Consider the following 16559-nt stretch of genomic DNA (forward strand, 5'->3'; position numbering starts at 1 on the left):
TTTAATTGAATCATTTAATGGGTTTTTACATGAGGCAATAGGGTGCATATGAGATGGACTTTTCGTTATACAAACTGCAATGTGATGTTGTTGAAATTGAAATTTTATTTATGATTCTACTGCTGACATGAGGTAAAGGTTGTTGAACTATTTTGGCTACGAAAGTTTTAAAATGGATTAGTTGTTGTACAATAATGATAGTTGACTTGTTTATATTGGACTTTTACATGTGAACTGAATAAAACATGATCCAATATGAAGAAAATCTTCTATCAAAAATGTTAGAGTATTTGTTGTGCAAAAATGAACTTTGAGTTATTTTTGTTGAACGTTGAATTGTGCATTATGCTAAGCCTAACTTAATGATAAATTGAAATTACATGACTTTTAGGTGAAAATATAAGAACTTTGTATTGTGCGTAGCGGATATTATATTGTGCCATATTTGTCTAACTTGAGCATTCCTTTTGTTAAGCCTAGCCTAATGATAAATTGGAATGACATGAACTTTCAGGTGAAAATATATTAACCTTGTGTTGTGTATAGTGGATATTGTGTTGTACATTGTTTGCCAACAAACAAGGAGGATAGAGTCTCAATTCCAAGATAAGAAGATTTATCATTGTTCAAGATGTAGGAAGGCCAGATATAGTCGCAAGACATGCAAGAATCCTAACCCAGCATGAGAAGTAGTCACATTATACTTCTTTGGTGTACATAGGCAACGATAATTATGTATATGGAAGTATTCCCAAGTAATATTGTTTAGGTAATTGGGAATGACAGATATTTTTTGTTTGTATATAAAGAAGCAACTGTTAGATATTTTGGATATAGTGGCTAACTTTTTGTATATATCAAACTTGAAATATTGAAATATCATGTCAAATTTCATTTGGGTACTTGTTTTAGTACCTAAGCTAGTACCAACATAAAATCTTTATATTTGATGTAATTGTCCTTCTTAATATTGAAAATTCGTGAACTTTCTATTGAGCATGCATGAATATCGTCTTGTGCATAGTGGATATTATGTTGTGTATGGTTTGCCTAACTTGTTATTTCTATTGAACAAGGTTAGTAAAATACTCCAAATACATGGACTTTTTATTGTGCATGTGTGGACATCATCTTATGCATAATAGATGTTATGTCATGCATGGTCTACCTAACTTGTCATTTCAATTAAACCCAAGGCTAGTGAAATACTTGAAATGCATGGACTTTCTATTGTGCATGCGTAGACATCATCTTATGCATAGAGGATGTTGTGTCATGCATGGTCTGCCTAACTTGTCATTTCAATTGAACCCAAGGCTGATGAAATACTCAAAATGCATGAACTTTTTTATTGTATATGCATGGATATCGTCTTGGGCATAAATGATGTTGTGTCGTGCATGGTCTGCCTGACTTGTCATTTCAGTTGAACCCAAGGCTAATGAAATACTCAAAATGCATGGACTTTTTGTTGTGCATGCCTGGACATTGTCTTGTCCATAGTGGATGTTATGTCTTGCATGATCTACCTAACTTGTTATTTCAGTTGAACCTAAGGCTAGTGAAATACTCGAAATGCATGGACGTTCTGTTGTGCATACGTGGACATCGTCTTATGCATAGTGGATGTTGTATCATGCATGGTCTACTTAACTTGTCATTTCAGTTGAACCCAAGGCTAGTGAAACACTCAAAAAAGGCTAGTGAATTATTCAAAATGCATGGACTTTCTATTGTGCACGCGTGAACATCGTCTTGTGTATAGTGGATATTATCTTGTACATAATGGAAAGGCTAAGACTTGTAGATTTCATTTCCTTTTCATTCAAATATATACATAATTCCAATTACAAACAAAAAATAATTCCAAATTACAAAAAAAAATTAAAATATGTACATAATTCAAGTAAGAGAACCTAATTCCACAATCCTATAATTTTTCTTTCCATACTTCAGGTACAGCCTAATTCCATTCTATATGGCTCCCTCTCCTCTATGCTTATTTCTTTCCATACTTCAGTTGCAGCCTTATTTGAATCACCTACTTTATTGTATTTGCTTTTATTAATCTCCAAAAATTCTCTTCTAAAATCATGCCATCCCATAGTTAATGTTGGCTTTTATGATTTGTTGAAAGCCATTTTATACTATGCACCTGCACAAATTGACTATGATTACTAGAAGAGAAAATGATCAAGGATAGCAAAGCACAGCATGCATTAATATATTGTCTATTCATATAATTATGCTAAAAGCTTACAAATATTTATGTAGTTAGTTACTTGTCGGCTTGGAAGAAGAGGAAATGGATATAAAAAAGTGAAAGGTTGCCTCTCTTACAAAGGTTTATTCTCTCTCTCTCTAGGTATTTTAATATTTTCTCTACTCCCAAGAAAACCCTGGCCTAAGGAATCCTGCAGGCTTCATGTAAATGTAATTAAGCCTTGATACTTGCAACATGCTATCCTCTCAATGATTGTGCCAACAAATAATTGTGGACTAAATTCACTCTATATTTCTTCTAAACTTTGAGTTATGTGTGTGTATTGATTTTTTTACAATCAAAACTTAGAAACAAGCTGCTCAACTTATACATTTCTGCATATAAATTATGCAGACTGCAGAGAAGAGTTATCTCTCAGCTCTACATCATGCAGAGCTTGTAGAGAGGTGGTGGGGCAGCAATACTCACATCACAATTATATTTAGAATTAAGTAGCACTCGTTAATTTTCTTATATTGCAGATAAAATTATCACACTGCTCGGTGACTGATATGGAGCTCTTAGCTCTCACTAGCATGAGTTACTTGAATTAAATATCCATTTATCACTTGGAGAGGTTAACTTCAAATGGCCTAGTAGCTTTCCTTATGACATATCAAAGTCTGATTAGAGTAAAGCTGAACACATCCTTCAAGTCATTACTACCTGGACATGTTCAAGAATACATGGAAGTAAAGAATCTCAAGCTTCCAAGTATTAACTCACTCATATTCATGTTTACAGGAATATTTTTCTAGATTAGATATATAACATTCCATTTATTATTCAAGCTCACTAATCAGAAGCTACAGACATATTAACAGGTGGGAATAGGTCCAAAAGGATGGGGTAGGATGCTGGGAGGAGTTTTGAAACTCCATAAGGTAAATATGGCATCCTAGTTTTTACTATTTGAAAAAAATCAGCTAAGATGGTTTTGTGGTGTAAATTATTAAATATCATTGTGTTGACAGTGGCTACTCACATGATCTAAATGTTTGAAATTTTCAGGCAATATTATTTTTTACTATCCAGAAACTTAGGCTAGAGGAAGGATATCATTAACGATTCAATCAAGGATAAATATATATGAATTGTATAGATCATACACAGATAGCTAAGAAACTTGAATGAGATCAACTAGATATATAAAATATGTGGCTACACAAACCATCCAAAACACAACTTAAAACTACTATGTGACTTTGTTCTTTATTCTTGGAATTAATCAAATGTACATATCTCTCTTAGGCTCATGTCTTTCTTCTAATTTTTGACATATGTGACTGTAATTTTCTGAAATGAAAGATTAACCAACTAGTTAGGTGGACTTAACCACAACCAAAACTAGCTTATGGTTTCTATTAACTTCTTATAAGAACAGTCCTGCCAAATCCGACTTGCCAAGATAATAAAACAAGGTTAAACATCAATGTGATACCAAGAGAGAAAAGGGAAATTCTAAACAAAATTTTTGATTCCTAAAATTAAAGTCCTCTCATTTTCTAAACCACCTCATGGATCTAATTAATAGGATTCAATGTTAAGAGGTTAAGGCAAAGAATAGAACTAATTACCAAAGTTGCAGACACAAGAGACTTAATGTTGAGATGCTGAGTGACCGCGAGAGATTGGATGTGACTATGTGAGGATGTGAGCTTCAGACGACAAGAACGAGACTCCGATAGAAGCTCAGGGTCAAGTTGTGAAAGCGTTCGGGATGAACAATGATGGTGAAGAATGGATTAGATTGAGCACCAGTAATAGTGAAGAGAGCACAGCAGTTCAAGAAATAACAAGGAGCAATGGAGCAACGAGTGGTGAAATGAGAAGGAAGATAAGAAAAATACTGAATAGAGCGTTGTTTCTCTAAAGGTTCACACAGGTTTCTGATTCAAATCAAACAAAGGGCAAAATAATATTTTTGCTCTGAAAAAATATTACAATTGGGGCCCTAAGGCCTGCAGAGTAATTTCAGAATGATTTAGGCCCTAAGTGTAATAAACTCTGTTTTTAGGGCCCCTAATGCCATTTCCCCATAAGTTATCTACATCTCCAGCACGTGAGTAAAAGTTCTCTCTGTGGAACACATGTGAGAGGTAGTTACTATAATGTCCACCTTGACATTACCAAAATTCACCATACAATCACAACAAAGAATCATAATTAGGAGCAAGGATTGCTCCTAAGCTCACATTATAAATATAAGGGTTAAAACTAATAATCCTTAAAAATAATTATGAAATAATTGAGATCCCATAAAAATCCTTCAAATTGATAGTTTGATCTCAAACTTAATGATTTATAAAGGTATTGGAAGCATGGAAAAGTTTTAGGAGGCAAAACACTTCAAAACAGGGCCAAAAATGTCATTTTTGAGTGTTTTGGTCCACGTGCCGTGGCTCGTGGTCCATGCGCCGTGGCATGTGGTATAGAAAGCCAAGTTTTCTTGCTGTACCGTGCGCTGCCGTGGCGCACGTGTCCATGACAGCAATGCTGTCATGACAGCTTTTCTGGACGAACTTCGAACACGTGTCATTTTCGCATCCGATGTCCAATTAGAGTGATTCAAGCACCCACGCGAAGCTTATTCAATAAGCTAACTAATGGTACAAGTTTCATTATGATCTGACATCGTATGAGAATTTTAGACACTCGGATGCAAAAGTCAGTTTTTTAAAGAAATTTTCAACCATCTAAGTACCCAAAACTCATAACTTATACCATTGACCCATTGTAAGGCTTAAACCAAGTCCAATAGACCAAAATACACTTGAGTGACCAATCAAACACACAAAAACATATCAAACACAAAATTTGGCCACTCAATGGCCATATTGCCCAATATGGCCAAAATATCAAATCAACATCATATATGCTATTTGGCCTCTATTGCCACCTATTACACTATACGTTGTCACCATATAGATAAAACATTCCTTGCACTTGTATTAGTATTTTAGCCCATCACCACAAAAATTATCACATATTCACATCATATACAATATTGGGCTAAAATATAAAATAACATAGTATGGAACAAGTACAACCAATCAAAATGATATGCATTCCTAGTTGGCAACATATAATCTCATCCATACAAGTTTATGTACACGACTCAAAATAAAATCGGGCTTTACAATGAGATTGTAGCTAGTATGCTAGCCCTTACCTAATTCCTTCCTTGGCTCAGTCTCACTGGTAGAACCTGTAAAATGATAACCACGGGATGAGATAAAAATTTCAGTAACTATGATAATCTAAATTATTGATTAACAAGTCAAGTTATAAACAAGTATTAAAATGAGTAACATAATCGCATCATATAAGATCACCACAGATTTGCATGCATGATCCCTAACCATCCGGTCCTCCAATACTCTCGACTGAACTATTAGGCTATTTCACAAAACCAAACCTCATGTATGGTCCCCAAGCTCACCATCCGTGGTAAGACTACCTAGCCAAGGTGTCCTAAACCACTTCTAGACTACTGGTTCCCCCATTACAAGTAATTGGAGTGTCGTTACTCTAACACCGCATTCTACGGATGCTAAGGAGCATAGTCTTCAACTCCGCATACTAAGGAGAGTAAGTCTCTAACATCGCACCCATTTTTTAGGCACTAAGGAGAGTAAGTGCTACACCTGGCATCCCGAGGTGCCAGCAGTGCCATATGAACTTAATCTTCACTAACTCTACTAGGGTGAGCTCCCACCCTCTAATATGCCACATTTCTCTACATATCTCCACTTGACCATGCATAAAACGCTTTCTAAACCAATATAATGAATATTACTACTTAATTTAAAAACTTGACATTTTACAAATCAATTCTCCACTCATTTCTCAAATAGTTAACTTTCACAAAAATACATACATACATACATAACAAATCATGCGAGAACAATTTGAGAATAACTTATATAAGGTAATAAATAATACAAATTATCTAGTTATCTCAACCCTTTTATTCCTAAAAGGGTTACCCGTGGTACTAATTTCTTCTTGTGTTAAGGTAAGTCTTCCCACACCACAAATTACATCAACAAGTACCACATGTTAATTTCCAATTAACACAAGCACTATTAGCTACCAATAACCTCTTAATTCTCCCACTTCTCACTCATATTCTCAACAAAGAGGCTTGTTAAGATTAGAATTTGTTCATACAATCCCTTTAAGCCTCCTTCTACTCTATTACAATATAAAACTTAATATCTCAACTTATCACACTTCAACACCCCATGATCAAGTTAGGGCTTGATCCAAAATTCACCAAACAAGAAAGTAGCTTCATATTACCACATATCCAAGATCAATAAACCTAAATCAAATCTTTAGAGTCAAAAGAAACCTTTAAAACATAGAATCATGGCTTAATCCAATCAGACTAAATTCTCACTCTTCCAAATCCTATGGAAAATGAGATGAAAAGGTAGAGGAGAAGGTTAGGAAACTTACTCAAGAGTTTGAAGGCTCAAATTATCTTCAAAATCCTCCTAAATTGATGCCCTAGCAGTGCCCAAAGTTGCCTCCTTTGTGCTCTAGGTTTCCCACCACAAAACCTGACTTTTTCTGATCATTTTCGAAATTTCAAGTTGTCTGCTGTGCCATGCGCCGCAACGCACACCACACAAGCCGCGGCTCATGACGCAGCAAGCAACAAGTTGATTTTGCTCTGCCCGATGCCTCCCGACTTGATCCGACTTTCATCCTAACTCAATTTAGAGCCAAATATGACCCAAAAATCCAATTAACAACCCAAAAACATAATTAAATAAATTAATCATATTTTTAACTAATTTATCCCTTAATTAATCAATTTTTTTCCAAATTTGTAATTTTCGGATGTTACAGTTACCATGACAGTTTTTTGGTGGTCACTTCTCCTGACGAAAGGTGATCAGAGTAATCGTGGATGATCGGGTGGTGGTTTGCTTGAAAAAGAGACAAAGATGGATTCGATGGAGACTGATGACATCACTAACATTTTTTATCTTCTAACAACAGTTAAAAATTATAATTAAAGGTATGAAAACTGTTGCCAAAAATTAAAGGTAATATTTTTGAATTTGTATTCATTCCAATGTTACTTATTATAAAAGGTAATAGTTTTTACACTTTATAAAAACACATTTCAAAAATTAATATTTTAAAAATAAGTAATAATTCTCATATTAACAACACTTTTAAAATGTTGTCTATCATATAGTAATATATAAGAATTAAGAATTGTTGTGCATAAAATAAGAAACATTTAATATTTCTATCCATATTGATATTCAAACACTGAACCTCAAGAAAGTTAGAGGCATAAATCTTATCACTTTTTCAAAGCCACTATCGTGACATTTGATACAAATTATTTTATATATAAATAATTTTTAAAGTGATTTTTAATTTAATTAATTACTAATTTAATAAATAAATCAATTATTTATTTAACTAATAAAGTATAACAAAAATATTTAAAAGTATAAAAGCAAATGGTTTTTATGTATAAAAAAAATACGCAATGGTTATTAAATGTCACCAAAAGAAATATTTACAAGCAACATTTATTTAATTGTTACCTATTAGAAATAGAAACAGTTTTTAATGTTGTAAAAAAATTATTTTATAAACAGTTCTAATGTTGTCTATTTGAAAAATGCAATTCAAACAATTTAATAGTGTTGCTTATATTATTTTAGGCAACAATTTTTAAGTGTTGTCAAATATATGTTGCTTAAAGTAGTTATCAATCGCAACACTTAAAAAATATTGCTTATTTACACATCAAACAACACTTTCAAAACTATTACAAAGCAAAGTTTTGTCAGAAACAAAAGAAACAAAAAAATATTATAGTATACTAACACGATCCTTGAGCCTCTAGTCTAGCAAGAGGAGGATGTGAGGAAGTGATGCTCACAAATATGTAATGAAATCCGCAAGTATATGGTTCTTTAAATAGTAAGTGATAAATTAAGGTCGATTCCATAAAGAATCAAGTTAATCAATAATTAGGCAATAAATTCCTCATTTTCATTTAAGTCAAGCAAAACAAAATTTGAATTTGATATTACAAATAAAAAATTGAAATTATATGAATGTACTAAAATTAAAATTTTAACAACCACAAATAATCAAGGCAATCTAGGGTGGCTAATCCCTTCTTCAATTCATAGAGCATGTAATTACCCAAATAAATTCACTTAATATTAATTTATTAATCTAGAGTATTAATAGGAATAATTATTTTCTGATTAATTACACCCCTCTCTTGAATTAATATGTTATTCCTAACACAATTACCCAAGAGGCAAAAAGTGCATAAATCCACTCTAATGTGATTATATGAGTCCAATAGATATATTCCTATCCTATTGGCAAATTGGAATAAATTCTAATCCCACATTACTCAATCTAATGGTCAAATTTAGATTTTCCTCTTTCAAGGCAAAACCTAAACCCTCAAATTCATACTCAATGATGATCAAGCATTAAGTAGACAAATAAGTACAAGATTAAGTAAACAAAACAAATATTAAACTCAAATAAATGGTTCAAACATGCTCTAATCCAATAATCAGTTCATAGTTACCCTAGATTAAGAGAAAATCAGCTACACATGGCTTTTCATGACAACAAAATCAACAACATATACAGCAAAGTAAAGAGAAGAAGGAGAAGAAAAGCTTAATCAAATCTATCTTGAGCGAAACCCTTGATTTTCCACCAAACTCAAGCTTCTCCAATCCTCCTTTGGCTCTTTTATCTCCCCTTGGACGTTCTGTAGTTGTTGGAGATGAAGAATACATGAAAATAAGGTGCCTAAGCCCTAAAAGTTCGCTGACAATTAAAACTGTACATTTTACTAAAATCGCGCTTCGCTGCAGTGAACATGACCTGTTCAGATTTTCTTTTCATATTTAATTCCTTTGACTTGAACTCTAAAATTTTCTTATTTGGACCCTAAATTGGGCCTCCCTACATGCATAAAACTCATAATTAATGTTAGAATTGGTCCCCTAATTTCTAACACATTTTCAAGCCCATTTTCACACACATTCATTCACTTAATCATATTTTTGCTAAAAAAATTTAAATAAATGATTTTCAAGTACATTAAAAATATCAATAAATTCAATAAAATATTGAAAATCATCAAACCCCCACACTTGAATGTTTGCTTGTCCTCAAGCAAAAGAAAATAACTATACAAAAATGGCAAAAGAAAATGTGAATATTTCAAGGTCAAATGCAATTCAAACTTTCAAGAACTCAATTTAATTAGAAATCTTTCCTCCCTTCCAAAAATAATAGTAGCAAGACACTTAATTAAGCAAAGATAAATTCTAATAGATTATCCCTCACCAATCAAGTGTTTACACTCAACGCTCAAGGTGTCTAAAGGTTGTATTTCACTCAATTCCACCTATCATAATCCATCTACCATAGGTTTGTTTCTCATCTTAATCTCCACTAAATTAAGTTATTGCACACACAAATCAAAAGGACTTTTAAAAGGTTGTAATGTTTTAGGTAGAATAATGAAATGAAATTATTTAATGAGTCAAAATTACATACTCTAACCAGTGCTAAGCATATTAAATGAGGATCAAGAAAATTGAAGGAAAAACCACAACTATTTACAAGAGGCATCAATGAAGATCAACAATTTTTTTTACTTGATTTTTTTTAGTATTATTCATCATTTTTTTAAAACTCTCAATATTCTTTTCTCTTCTTTCTTCATTTTCTCTTCTTTTGTTTCCTCTTTCTTTTTCTTTTGAACCACTTATGAAACCCCAACTAAATTCTAAGTCCTTTATTTTCTTTCATGGATGTAACACTTAGCATTAACCAAAGTGGTAAATGGGAATAAAAATGAATGACAAGTGGGAAAATCTTAACAAAAGGGCTTATGATGATTTTTTTAATAATAAGGCCAAGGCTCAAATGGGTGAAATAAACAATTTATATGAAGAAGGGATGGATATTTGGCCATACTAGCTAAGAAAATAAATGCTTAAGTCATTTTTGTGTATGTAAATGGCTATTACAAGTCTCAATAAAGATTCAAAACAAGTTTTAGAGATAGAATCACAATAACTGTACTCTCCCTTAAAGGAAATGAACAGGCTCAAAATTCTCACAAGCTTTTTGGACAAACTATTGTCAATTATCCAAACTTAATATATTGCCTATTTACTAAAATTCTAGGAAGGTAAAACCGACTTCTAATCAAATTTAATTCTCTCAAGTTCAAACTAATCTATCCTTAGCCACATTCACCAAAAAGACACCAAAAGAAATTGAATAAAACAAAAATGTTTATGAGATTTTTTTCAAAATTTTCAAAAAACAAAATATTATTTTTTTAAACTATGTATAAATATATACAACTAACTCCTAAAACAAAACAAACTCAAGGATAAGCAAATTAACAAATATAAAAGCAAGTACGCCCTCGCCCACACTTGAATTAAACATTGTCTCTTATGTTTAAAGACAGAAAACAAATAAAGAGAGAGAGGGACACTGGAATTCCCCTGACCAACAGGCGTGGCAAGTTGACAGATAGAAAAACTTTGACAGAGGGATGAGAGTGACATATCCTCAAGAGAATAGGTACCTGCTAATCACATCAAATAGATAAGTGGATAAGTTGAAAATAAAGAAGTTAGTTATAGACCATAAAAAGTAAGCTGGGAATTATCAATTACAATCCCTAAGAGAATAAAAGTCAAACTAAACAGTCAAAGAAAAAGAAATTAACAACAAGAGAAAAGTCAGAGTTCCATCAGAATAAAAGCTCAGGTCAACAATAAGAGTAGCAAGACAAGGAGTCAATGATGGAGCTCAAAGCTCAGAATCTGGTACATTAATTCTCTTCCATTCTTTTAATTAAATCTTGCATGGAATCCAATTGTTACTTGACCTAGATAGCTTAACTCTCATTTGATGATATGTGATGGAATCTCTTTGATGTCTACCCTCTGTCACAAGAAAATAATAGAACTAGTATAAAATCACAATAATTAACAATCACAACACAAGTCCAATGCCAAATTTAATCAAGAAGAACAACCAAGTTTAGAAGCAAGAACTATGCCAACATTTGAAAATGAACAAATCAAAATTTCCCACCCACAACTCTATGTAACAGCAAGTCATCAATCAGCAGACAACAAGATAAGAGCAACTAAATATCACAGAATAAGAGGCTAAAATCTGCATGAAAGTGCTTACAACAGTATACCATCAGTAGTACACATAGCGTGTTCCCCAATTTTAAAATTTCAACCAGTCAAATATGCTCAACAACCAAAAATTCAAAGTGATATATGCACAGTATCCAAAGCACCTAACCATGAAAAATAAATAATCGACTCTAACAATTCAATTTAGTTCAATAGTAGATCAGAAGGGCAATTCAACAGATAATAACTCATACAGAATGCCGCCAAGCAACAAAAAAATCGTAGAGCAAGTGAATTCAACCAACACATGGCACAAACTAACTAGCAACACTCACTTTAACTCTCACGTATAAATAGCAAACCTGCAACCCTCCTCATAGACCAGCAAAAAAACAATTGCTCGAAAAACATACCTGAAGCGTGAAGGATGAAGAAGCATGTTGACTAACAGAGAAAAAGAAAGAAAAATATGAAGCTTCGAAGGAGCAATGGCTAACTGCAGCAATTTAATTACAAGAGAAGGAGACTGTGGTGATGGAATGCGATGGCAGAGATGGCAGCAAAGCACAGTGGTGGTCTATAGAAGGTGAAAATGAAGCTAGACGGATAGAAGTGGAAACAGATCAAGCTAGAAAGGAGGTAAGTGACGAGGAACAGGGGCAATGGCGGCAAGGGTTGTGAACAGTGATGTGGATGAGTTTCGAAGGTGGGTAGAGCTAGTGGAACAAGCATAGTGGCAATCCAAACAAAGGGAAGATGGAGATGAAGGCGAAGTATGGGCTGTGAATAGCGAACCGAGGATGCGATGGTTGAAATGAGTTTCAAGTATTGTTCGACAATAGAAGGAATGAAGAACACGCTGTCAAAGCACGGCAACTAAAGTGGAAATGCGGACAGTGGTAGATGAAATGGAGAAGCGAGGCCATGACAGATGTGGAGCCGATGAGATATGATGAGGAGGGACAGTGAACAGTGGAAAGGGGAGACGATGAACAGGGGAAAGGAAGAGCGTGAACAGAAGACAAAATGTGGGCGAAGGATGACAAAGGTGGAAGCTCTGCACACGAAAGTTGACGGTGGGGATGATGGTGGCGGATCGGCTGAAACTCTGTGCGTGTGGCATCTGAGTGATAGAGAATGAAGACACAACTGGGAGGAGAGAGCTCACTAAAGTTGACAGCCAAGAAGATTGAATGAGGAAGAATAGGAACAAGGTCAACGACAAATAGGGGGAATGAGATGGACAAAAGGCAAAGCGTGGATGAGGGTGGTGAAGTAATGCGCGATGGAGGTGGAGGAGCTGCACATGGTGGTGGACGGTGGAGACAATAGTGGCAGATCAAGAAGGACTGAGATGTGCGGCCGAAGGAAAATAATGAACGAAGACGAGAATAAGAAATTAGGGTGAAAGGGTGGTAAGGGTAAAACGGTGAAAACAAAAAAATATTTATTTAAATTTATTTAAAAAAACTGCATTGTTCTATGTTTCTTTTTTAAAGTAACATGCAAAACAATTTTTTTAGTGCATTTAAAATAAAATAATATTTTGGCAAAAAAATAAAATATTTTTGAAGTTTTTTTAAACAAATATTTACAAATTTATTCTTATTAAATTAAAATAATAATAATAATAAGATTTTTTTTTAACTCAACTGAAGATTTCGCTCCAGTGAATATGTTCTCTGTAAGTTGGTTAAGCATTTCAAATAATAGTCTTTCACTCCAATAAAACAAAGTTTTGCTCCGGTAAAGATGTTCTCTGTAAGTTGGTTACGCATTTCAAAGAATAGTCTTTCACTCTAGCAAAACAAAGTTTTGCTCCAGCGAATGTGCTCTCTGAAATTTTAGTGAAAAGTCACAGAGGCATCTATTGCTAGAGTGAAATGAGATTTTGCTACGGTAAAGGTACTTTCCGAAATTTTAGTGAAAAGTCACAAAGGCATGTACCACTAGAGCAAAATGAGATTTTGCTGCATCGAAGGTGCTCCCTAAAATTTTTGACAAGAACACAAAGAGACCTTTTGTTGGGGCAAAATCCTCTTTCGTTGGGGCAAACAAAAAAAAGAACAAAAATACTCAAAACCTAAGAAAAATATGCAAATGAAGCAAAACCACACAATGAAAATAGTAGAAACACCTCCCAATCAACACAACCATCATACCAAACCCACTTCCACATCTTTTAACATTTAATTAACAACTTTCAATCCAAAAATTCATCAACATAAGATCTTGATCCCATATAAATATATATAAATATCATCAATTAAGCACAATGATAGAATACTCTCCCAAAATATTATTGGCTCGTTCTTTGATTCCAAGACTTGACTTTGAGCTTCCAAATTCTTCAAGAACTCTACAATCCCACAAACATACCAAAATAAAAGAAGCACAAACCAAAGACAAAGAAAACAAACAAACTAAAAGCACAAGTGAAGAGAAAATAAACTTAGGTTACCTCCTAAAAAGTGCTTGGTTTATGGTTCTCAGCCAGACTCTCTCAGATCATCAAGGTGGATTATGTCACATCCTGGATTTAAACTTTGAGAATTTCTACTATTTATAAGGGTATTTTAGTTAAATTAAGTGGATTTTTGGTTTATAATGTTTTAAGGAGACTAATGTAGTAATGGATCCTTTGATAGCCTTAAAAGAGGGCTGATCGAAGTATGAGTGGGCCATAGCACGAAGAGAGATTCAAAACGAGTGTAGAGTTCTCTGTACCATGTGCCGCGGCGCATGTACAAATTTCTGCATTTATCAGATTGCGAATCAGACAGAAAACGAGAAGTGAGATAGAGAGAATGCAAGGGATCGACGGGAGATGTAATACCTCAAATAATTAAACACATAACTAGCATAGAAATTAATCTTAAGTTAAAGCTTCCATGATAATTTCAACTAATTAAATCAATAATAAGAGATATCATGAAAAGAAAAAGATTAACTTTGGTAATATAATTAGCATAGAAAATCTATAGAGATGGGATCCTGTTAATTATTTAATCTCAAAACCAAGTTTAAAAGGTTATTTAAACATTATAAATCAAAGTAAAAAGTATTTGAGAAGCATGAATATTAATTAGAGTTGAAAACAAATCAAAATAAAGTAAAAAAGGGTCATTGTTGCTTAACAAGGGTACTTGACTGTGGCCAGATCATAATAAGCCACGGCCAACACTTCCAGTAAAGACTTGGCTGTAGCCAATTCCCTTTTAGCTGTATCCAAATGCTCTCGGCCACCCTTTGGTTGTGGCCAAAAATCTTTAAGCCGCGGCCAAGATTTCATGACAGCATCTGTCATGACAGCTCCTAATCATGAAATTCTGACATGCATAACTTTTAACTCAAACCTCCGATTGAGGTGATTCAAACACTTGAACATCAAAAATTTCATAATCTAACTAGTAATTTTAGTTTCACATCAATCCAATATCAGATGAAGAATTTAGACACCTGGAACCGAAACTTGACATTTTTGCCTCTAAATCATCAATCAAGTGTCTAAATCTCAAACCATAAGCCATTAGCCCACACAAGGGCTTAAACCATACTCAATAAGTTATAATACACTTGTCCAAATAGTCAAAAGCATCAAATAGCTCCTAATACAAGAATTGACCACTGAACCTCTATAAGACACGTAATAAGGGAGTAAAAATGTAATTTTTTGCATTTAAGCTAAATAATCACCCAAACCATGTAAAACTCATTTAAATTGTTAAAATATACTTGTTCAAAATATCTTGACTCACTACCATAGTCAGTTAGGGGTTGGGACCCTATTATAGCTAAGACAACCAAAAAATGCCTAAAATTAAAATTTAAGGCTACTATTACAAGTGAACTTCAAATAAACATAAATCAATATAAAAAACCCCTAGTGTTGGAAAAATAACATGAATTACACATAGATTAATTAGAGACTTTACAAGATAAGCTCTAGTTCTTTGGCGTTGATGCGAAAATTACCTGTGTGTATCTTACCTTTTGATGTGAAAATTTCTACTCCTGCTAGTTTGACTATAAGGACTGCTAAGGCATGTTTAAATGTAGAGGTTGAGTATGAGGGTTGAAAGACCACCATAGACCTCATTTGTTTGTCTTTGTCTGGGATTGAGATTATTACGGGGATGGATTGGCTGTCTGCAAATGGAGCTATACTTGATTGTTAAAAAAAGAGTGTGTCACTCTTAGCTCTTACTATAACCCTTGTAGAGTCTCAAGGTCCTATGTTGTTGTCTGCAACTCAAGTAGAACAGTGTATAAAAAAGGGTTCTCAAGCTTTTATGGTTTTCTTTTAATCAAGGTAGAGATTGAAGAAGGTGTGGATCGGATTCCAATAGTGAAAGAATCCCCTAATGTCTTTGCTATTAAAGTGATCGGTTTGCCTCTAGAACGAGAGGTTGAGTTCTTGATTGAGCTCGTATCTAGTATAGGGCCTATTTCTAAGGCACCCTATAGGATGTCCCCGTCGGAGTTAGCTAAGTTGAAGAGACAAATTGAAGAGTTGTTAGAGAAGGGGTTTATCAGACCGAGTATATTGCCATGGGGATCATCGGTATTGTTTGTGAAAAAGAAAGATAGGAGCCTCAGATTGTGTATTGATTATAAACAATTGAATAAGGTAACAATCAAGAATAAGTACCCCTTACCTCAAATTAATGTTTTGTTAGATCAATTAGTCGATTCAGCAGTGTTTTCTAAGATTGATCTGAGATCAGGGTATTATCAACTGAGGGTCAGAGTAAAAGATGTCCCTAAAACAGCTTTTAGGACTAGATATGGGCACTATGAGTTCCTTGTGATGCCATTTGGGTTAACAAATGCTCGACTATCTTCATGGATTATATGAATCGAATCTTCAGGCCTTATCTTGATAAATTTGTTTTAGTCTTTATTAATGACATACTTATTTATTCTTGGGATGAGGTGGACCATGCTAGATATCTCAAAATTGTTTTGGAGATATTGAGAGAGCACAAACTCTATGCCAAGCTAAGAAAATGTGATTTTTGGCTTAAAGAAGTTAAGTTCTTAGGCCATGTTGTTTCAAAGAAAGGGCAACAGTGTACCCCAATAAGATAAATGCAGTGATGAAA

At 33.8% G+C, this 16559-nt stretch overlaps 1 long non-coding RNA gene across 1 annotated transcript; it reads right to left on the reverse strand.

Annotated features, from left to right (window-relative positions):
* Positions 1-8775: 8775 nt before the first annotated feature.
* LOC129292847 (uncharacterized) lies at positions 8776-12808 on the reverse strand. Its single transcript, XR_008589019.1, has 2 exons — positions 11868-12808; positions 8776-10886 (listed from the first exon to the last, which is right to left on the reverse strand). It is a non-coding gene; the product is annotated as an uncharacterized LOC129292847 (long non-coding RNA).
* Between the last annotated feature and the right edge of the window lie 3751 nt (positions 12809-16559).

This window comes from Prosopis cineraria, unplaced genomic scaffold (genome assembly GCF_029017545.1).
Source record: "Prosopis cineraria cultivar Desert tree isolate PC_DT_omini unplaced genomic scaffold, ASM2901754v1 PC1, whole genome shotgun sequence".
Classification (NCBI taxonomy): Eukaryota; Viridiplantae; Streptophyta; class Magnoliopsida; order Fabales; family Fabaceae; genus Prosopis; species Prosopis cineraria.